Raw genomic sequence first — 7,721 nt, forward strand, 5'->3', positions numbered from 1 at the left:
GACTTTGACAGGGGCTTGTCCCTGGGTGACCACTCCTCGTCGCTAAAAGCGGCCGCCGTGGAGCAGTCCGGAAGGAGAGTCCTTCCCTTCTTGGACCCTTCGGCCTCCCCTGACGGGGCGGCCTTCCTTTTCTTGTCTCCCCGGCCAGTGGGGGGGAGAACTTTCCACTTCCTCCTCGTTTTCGTGGGAGGAGGGAACCTCGGTGTTATCGGACGATGAGTCTGATACGACCTTGCGTCGGAGACCTTTCCTGGTCCCCGTGGCCTTCTTCTTGGCCTTCTTCTCAGGCGCCTCATAGGGCGCCGGAACCATCATCTCCGTTAAGAGAGCCCTTGCTAGATCTTCGGGCAGTGGGGCCGGACAATCGATCCGCTCCGCTATCGCTACCCAGTCCTGTTAAATGGCGTGGAGGCTTAGATCCCCCACATGATTATACTGGGGAAAGAAACATCTTACGAGATATAAGGAGCTCACCGGATTGGCAGGGCACTTTGCGCTGAGTCCGCGATCCTCGCTAAGGGGAGGAGGTACCTCGGCGGACTTGAACATCACCTTCCAGATGTCCTGGTGTGTCGTGTCGAAGAGCTCTCGCAGCGTCTGGTGCTTAGCCAGGACGAACTCCCACATATTGAATGCCCGTCTTTGACACGGGAGGATCTAGCGGAAGAGCATGACCTGGACCACGTTGAAAAGCTTGATTTTCTTGCTTATCATGTTTTTAACACAATTCTGAAGTCTGGTCAGCTCCGCCGATGAACCCCAGGATAGGCCCTTCTCTTTCCAGGAGGTGAGCCGCATGGGGATGCCGGATCGAAATTCGGGAGCCGCCACCCAGTTGGTGTCACGCGGCTCGGTGATGTAGAACCACCCCGATTGCTACCCCTTCACGGTCTCCACATAGGAGCCTTTGAGCTAGGTGACGTTGGGCATTTTTCCCACCATGGCGCATCCGCACTCCGCTTGCTGGCCGACAACCACCTTCGGCTTAACGTTGAAGGTCTTCAGCCACAAGACAAAGCGGGGCTTGATGCGGAGGATGTCCTCGCACATGACGATAAACGCCGAGATGTTGAGGATGAAATTGGGGTCACGGAGGTCCAGCCCGTAGTAGAACATGAGCCCGCGGACAAATGGGTGGAGGGGAAATCCCATCCCGCGGACGAAATGGGTAAGGAATACAACCCTTTCATGGGGTTCGGGGGTAGGCACGATCTGCCCCGCTGAAAGCACAAGTGCTCCCTAGGTAGTTTTGATAATTGATGACAACATATCTCTTGTTGCACTAACATTTCGATCTAGCATGTTTCAGATAAGTTCAACAATGGAGTGGCATGGACTAAAGGTTGTGGGAACTCCTTCAAGATGCTAAGGACAAAGGATTGGCTAAAGCCGCAAGCTCAAGACTCCTCATTTTACATTTTAGTGATCCAAGATCACATTGAGTCTTTAGGAAAAGCCAATACTATCAAGGAGGGATGAGGTGTTGCTTAATGAGCCTCTTGCTTGATGTGCTTAGTGATATGCTCCAAAACCCTCAGCTACTTTCCCACTTCCACATATGACCTAAACCCTAAGCCAAACTCGGTCCTACCGATTCTTCCTATCCGGCGCCACCGAGTTTCACTTGTCATAAGCCACTGCCAAACCCTAACCAGTTCGGTCTCACCGATGGGATCTCGGTCTCACCGAGATGGGCTTGCAAACTCTCTGTTACCCATTCCAATATTCTCGGTCCCACCGAGGTATGCAATCGGTTCCACCGAGTTTGCTTGGCCAAATCTCAGTTTCACTTATTACCCAAATCGGTCCCACCGAGCTTGAGTAATCGGTCAAACCGAGTTTTGGATTTACCCTAACCCTAGCACATCAGTCCCACCGAGTTGCTCCAGTCGGTCCCACCGAAATCTCTAACGGTCACTAGGTTTACCTTTTTGGTCCGACCAAGTTTGTTGATTCGGTCCCACCGAGATTGGAAAACTGCGTGTAATGGTTGGATTTTGTGTGGAGGCTATATATACCCCTCCACCTCCTCTTCATTCGAAGTGAGAGTTATCAGAACGCATACACCATTCCAACTCATATGTTCTGAGAGGGAACCACCTACTCATGTGTTGAGACCAAGAAATTCCATTCCTACCATATGAATCTTGATCTCTAGCCTCTCCAAGTTGCTTTCCACTCAAATCTTCTTTCCACAAAATCCAAATCCTATGAGAGAGAGCTGAGTGTTGGGGAGACTATCATTTGAAGCACAAGAGCAAGGAGTTCATTACCTACACACCATTTGTTACTTCTTGGAGAGTGGTGTCTCCTAGATTGGCTATGTGTCACTTGGGAGCCTCCGACAAGATTGTGGAGTTGAACCAAGGAGTTTGTAAGGGCAAGGAGATCGCCTACTTCGTGAAGATCTATCGCTAGTGAGGCAAGTCCTGTGTGGGCGATGGCCATGGTGGGATAGACAAGGTTGCTTCTTCGTGGACCCTTTGTGGGTGGTTGCTTCTTCGTGGACCCTTCCTGGGTTGAGCCCTGTGTGGACTCGCGCAACCGTTAACCTTTGTGGGTGGAGCCCTCCGTGGACTCTCGCAACCGTTACCCTTTGTGGGTTGAAGTCTCCATCAACGTGGATGTAGGATAGCACCACCTATCCGAACCACGGGAAAAACATCCGTGTCTCCCATTGCGTTTGATTTCTCCAAACCCTTCCCTTTACATTCTTGCAAGTTGCATGCTTTACATTCCGCTGCTCATATACTCTTTGCATGCTCGCTTGATATGTATTGTGTGTGTTGAAATTGTGCTTAAACTCCACTTAAACCGAAAAAGCTTAAAAATTGCAACTTTAGCATTAAGTGTCTAATCACCCCCCCTCTAGACACATCTACTTCTAGATCCTACACCTGCGTCTGGGAGCCGGTGCGCGATATCTGCGGCTAGGTATCCGGCTTCCCGGAGCTTCGTAATGTTCTCCTCTGTAACAGAGGAGACCATACACTTGCCTCCCGCTCCGGACATGTTTGGAGTGGTTTTTTGGAGAAAATGCAAACTTGGGCACTAGAGCTCGAGTGCGCGAGAATGGATGGGCAGGGAAGAAGAAGGCGTGGATGAAAAGGAGGAGTCCTTGTCCCCTTATAAGGACGAAAGAAACTATGCACCTCCCCACCTTCCTGGTAAACTCGCCTATTCCCCAAGCACAGTGATTGATGGCGCGGTTGGGTTACCCACACCCGTCTTGATGAGAATCCCGTGATAAGGGGACATGATCTCTACTTCGTCAAGACATGCCAAGAAAACCGCCTCGCAATATGTGCCATAGCTGGTTGAGAAAAACAGTTCGAATAATGACTAGGCCATGACATGATGTCACGTTATGAAAAGTTGTCAGTAGATTAGATTTGTGGAAATATTATACTCTCTACGGTGGTATGTGGAATTTTGTTTTGTTGAGCCGGACACTATCCTTGTGTTCGAAATCTTCTATGGAGTATTTGGAGGAGGAACCCTCCTTGCAATGTCGAAGACAATCTACACACCGGACTCATCGTCATTGAAGCCTTGTTCAGGGGCTACTGAGGGAGTCCCGGATTAGGGGATCCTTGGATTGGCGGACTATATACTTTGGCCGGACTATTGGACTATGAAGATACAAGATTGAAGACTTCGTCCTATGTTCGGGTGGGACTCTCCTTTGCGTAGAAGGCAAGCTTGGCAATTCGGATATGTAGATCTCCTCCCTTGTAACCGACTCTGTATAACCCTAGCCCCCTTCGGTGTCTATATAAACCGGAGGGTTTAGTCCATAGGACAAGAACAATCGTAATCATAGGCTAGCTTCTAGGGTTTAGCCTCTATGATCTCGTAGTAGATCAACTCTTGTAATACTCATATCATCAAGATCAATCAAGCAGGAAGTAGGGTATTACCTCCATCAAGAGGGCCCGAACCTGGGTAAACATTGTGCTCCCCGCTTCCTGTTACCATCCGCCTTAGGCGCACAGGTCGGGACCCCCTACCCGAGATCCTCCGGTTTTGACACCGACAGCGGCGCTTGCGAGTCCAACGACTCTCTTGAGCCCTACGAGACCCCGGAGACGAGTGACGATAGCTACATGCCCCTGAGCTCTCGCCGCGCCCGGAGCAAGGCCACAGCGTCCTGCCGCCTCCGTTGCTGATCTGGATGGGGTTGGCGCCGACCTCCCGTAGCCCACTGTTGATGGTGGCGTCGGCCGTGCTAGCGCGTGTAGATAGTGTTGGAAATATGCCCTAGAGGAAATAATAAATTAGTTATTATTATATTTCCTTGTTCATGATAATCGTTTATTATCCATGCCATAATTGTATTGATAGGAACTCAGATACATGTGTGGATACATAGACAACACCATGTCCCTAGTAAGCCTCTAGTTGACTAGCTCGTTGATCAATAGATGGTTACGGTTTCCTGACCATGGACATTGGATGTCATTGATAAAGGGATCACATCATTAGGAGAATGATGTGATGGACAAGAACCAATCCTAAGCCTAGCACAAAGATCGTGTAGTTCGTATGCTAAAGCTTTTCTAATGTCAAGTATTATTTCCTGAGACCATGAGATTGTGCAACTCCCGGATACCGTAGGAATGCTTTGGGTGTACCAAACGTCACAACGTAACTGGGTGACTATAAAGGTGCACTATAGGTATGAATCGAGACTGGGATTTGTCACTCCGTGTAAGCAGAGAGGTATCTTTGGGCCCACTCGGTAGGACATCATCATAATGTGCACAATGTGATAAAGGAGTTGATCACAGGATGATGTGTTATGGAACGAGTAAAGAGACTTGCCGGTAACGAGATTGAACAAGGTATAGGGATACCGACGATCGAATCTCGGGCAAGTACAATACCGCTAGACAAAGGGAATTGTATACGGGATTGATTAAGTCCTTGACATCGTGGTTCATCCGATGAGATCATCGTGGAGCATGTGGGAGCCAACATGGGTATCCAGATCCCGCTGTTGGTTATTGGCCGGAGAGGTGTCTCGGTCATGTCTGCATGGTTCCCGAACCCGTAGGGTCTACACACTTAAAGTTCGATGATGCTAGGGTTATAAAGGAAGTTTGTATGTGGTTACCGAATGTTGTTCGGAGTCCCGTATGAGATCCCGGACGTCACGAGGAGTTCCGGAATGGTCCAGAGGTAAAGATTTGTATATGGGAAGTCCTGTTTTGGTCACCAGAGTTTCGGGGTTTATCGGTAACGTACCGGGACCACCGAGAGGGTCCCGGGGGTCCACCAAGTGGGGCCACATGCCCCGGAGGCTTGCATGGGCCAAGGGTGGTGAGGGACCAGCCCCTAAGTGGGCTGGTGCGCCTCCCACAAGGCCCAAGGCGCAGCAAAGGAGGAGAGAGGGGAAACCCTAGGCTTAGATGGGCCTAAGGCCCACCCTAGGGGGCGCCCCCTCTCTCCCCCTCTTGGCCGCCTCCCCTTTCCCATCTAGGGCTGCCGCCCCCCCTAGGGGTGGGAACCCTAGAGGGGGCGCACCCTCCTCCCTCTCCCCTATATATAGTGAGGCCTGGTGTCAGGACCCCGACTCAATGCCACATCGATCTAGCATGTAACACCTCATATCACTTTGCGGCCTCATGCACGGTATTCCCACGGGTGTCGTCTTACCTTAGCCCGGGACCGTTTGCGCCTTTTGGCACACGTATATGACGGTGTCGCTAGCATCCATATGATAAGGAGCCCGGGATGACATGGCTAGTCGTAAACCCAAAGTGGCACAGACTTACAGGGACAGGCATCCATGACCCAGCATCGAACGTGTCGGTCATCAGCGAGTGAATCCAGGCTGTAGCACTGGGCTAGCAGGACTCCGGTGAACCGGGCTGTAGCGGGCTAACAGGACTCCGGTATTCATCGCGTGACATTTCCCCGAAGGGACAGACACAGGAACGAAGAAGGACACATGCCGGCCAGCCTAAGTGTTCCGGAGCAGTAGCAAGCTACCAAGGCTCAATGGAAACACTAGGAGACATTTCCCGGTAAGACAGGCTACTAAAGATAAACAACTAGATAGTCAGATCCCACACATACCAAGCATTTCAATAACATACACACAATATGCTCGATATGTGCAATACAACATGGCATCACAAAATGACTCTATGACTCAAGTATTTATTCAATAGGCTCCGAGGAGCGAGATATTACAAACAGGGGTATCACGACCCAACATTCAGAGCATACAAGTCAAAGCACATGCGGAAGCTATCATGTCTGAGTACAAACATCTATAAATGAAAAAGGCTGGGAAGCCTGACTATCTACCAGATCCTGCCGAGGGCACAAGATCGTAGCTGAGGTAACAAGCTAAACGTCGAAGTCCATGCGGAACTACTAGCGAGACCGAAGTCTCTCTGCAAAAACATAAAATAGGCAAAGGTGAGTACAAATGTACCCAGCAAGACTTACATCAGAACTATCTACATATGCATCATTATCAACAAAGGGGATGGTGGGGTTTAACTGCAACAAGCCAGCTTTGACTCGGTGGCTATCCTAAACTACGACTGCAAGCGACTCTTTGAGGTGGCGCACACGAGTCCACATATTCACCATATCAATACACCACTATGGATCCACTCCCGTCTCCCTACGAGAATGCCATCCATAGCACTCACGCTTATCTTGCTTATTTTAGAGTATCCACTTTCACTTGTCTATGAACTGATATAAGCAACCCAGAAGTCCTTCTCCGCGGACACGGCTATTCGAATAGATGATGTTAACCCTGCAGGGGTGTACTTCTTCACACACGCTCTCACCACTTACCGCCGTTTACACGACATGTACTCGGCAACCTTCAAGCGGAAGCCCAACGTGGGTGTCGGCCACGGCCTACCTAAACACTCAAGTCTCTAGTCCAGGTTTATCGCCTATTCGGGTTCCATCCATGAGGAGATCCGGCCGGAGTTTCGCTCACAGCCCCAAACGATGTGTACAGGGTTCCGTGACACCAAACGGGCGCCCGGTTTACCCGGCCACGTGCCTACCGCATCACAGCCCACCCCTACGGTCAGCGCTGCGCACGGCCTCCAGCATACTACAAACACCATAAACTACTTGCAACTCCTGGACAGAGGACAAGGGTGATTAAGAAGCCGAGAGGGTCCATTGGTTTCGGGCCCAATGCGTGGTAGTAGCTGAATCATGGATCACAAACACAGAACTCAGTTCCTGAGGACGGCAGCAATGAGACAACCCACCATGTACTCCTACATGGCCTCTCACCGCTACCTTTACCAAATTGTGTTCACACACTTAGCTCACACACAGTAGGACATGTTCACACGCCTCTGATTCATCCCCGATGAATCAGACCTGACTCAACTCTAAGCAGTAGCAGGCATGACAACAAACATAAATGAGTAGGCACATCAGGGCTCAAACAACTCCTACTCATGCTAGTGGGTTTCATCTATTTACTGTGGCAATGACAGGTCATGCAAAGGATAAAGGGGTTCAGCTACCGCAGCAAGTAATAGTTGAATCGTTGTTGTCCTAATGCAGTAAAAGAGAGCAGGAGCGAGAGAGTGGGATTGTATCGGAATGAACAAGGGGGTTTTGCTTGCCTGGCACTTCTGAAGATAACATTGAGTCTTCATCAGTGTCAATGATCACATCATCGGTATCGCGTCTATCGAGAGGGGACAAATACCGGCAACACAGAAAAA

The sequence above is a fragment of the Triticum aestivum genome, chromosome 4A (assembly GCF_018294505.1).
Source record: "Triticum aestivum cultivar Chinese Spring chromosome 4A, IWGSC CS RefSeq v2.1, whole genome shotgun sequence".
Lineage (NCBI taxonomy): Eukaryota > Viridiplantae > Streptophyta > Magnoliopsida > Poales > Poaceae > Triticum > Triticum aestivum.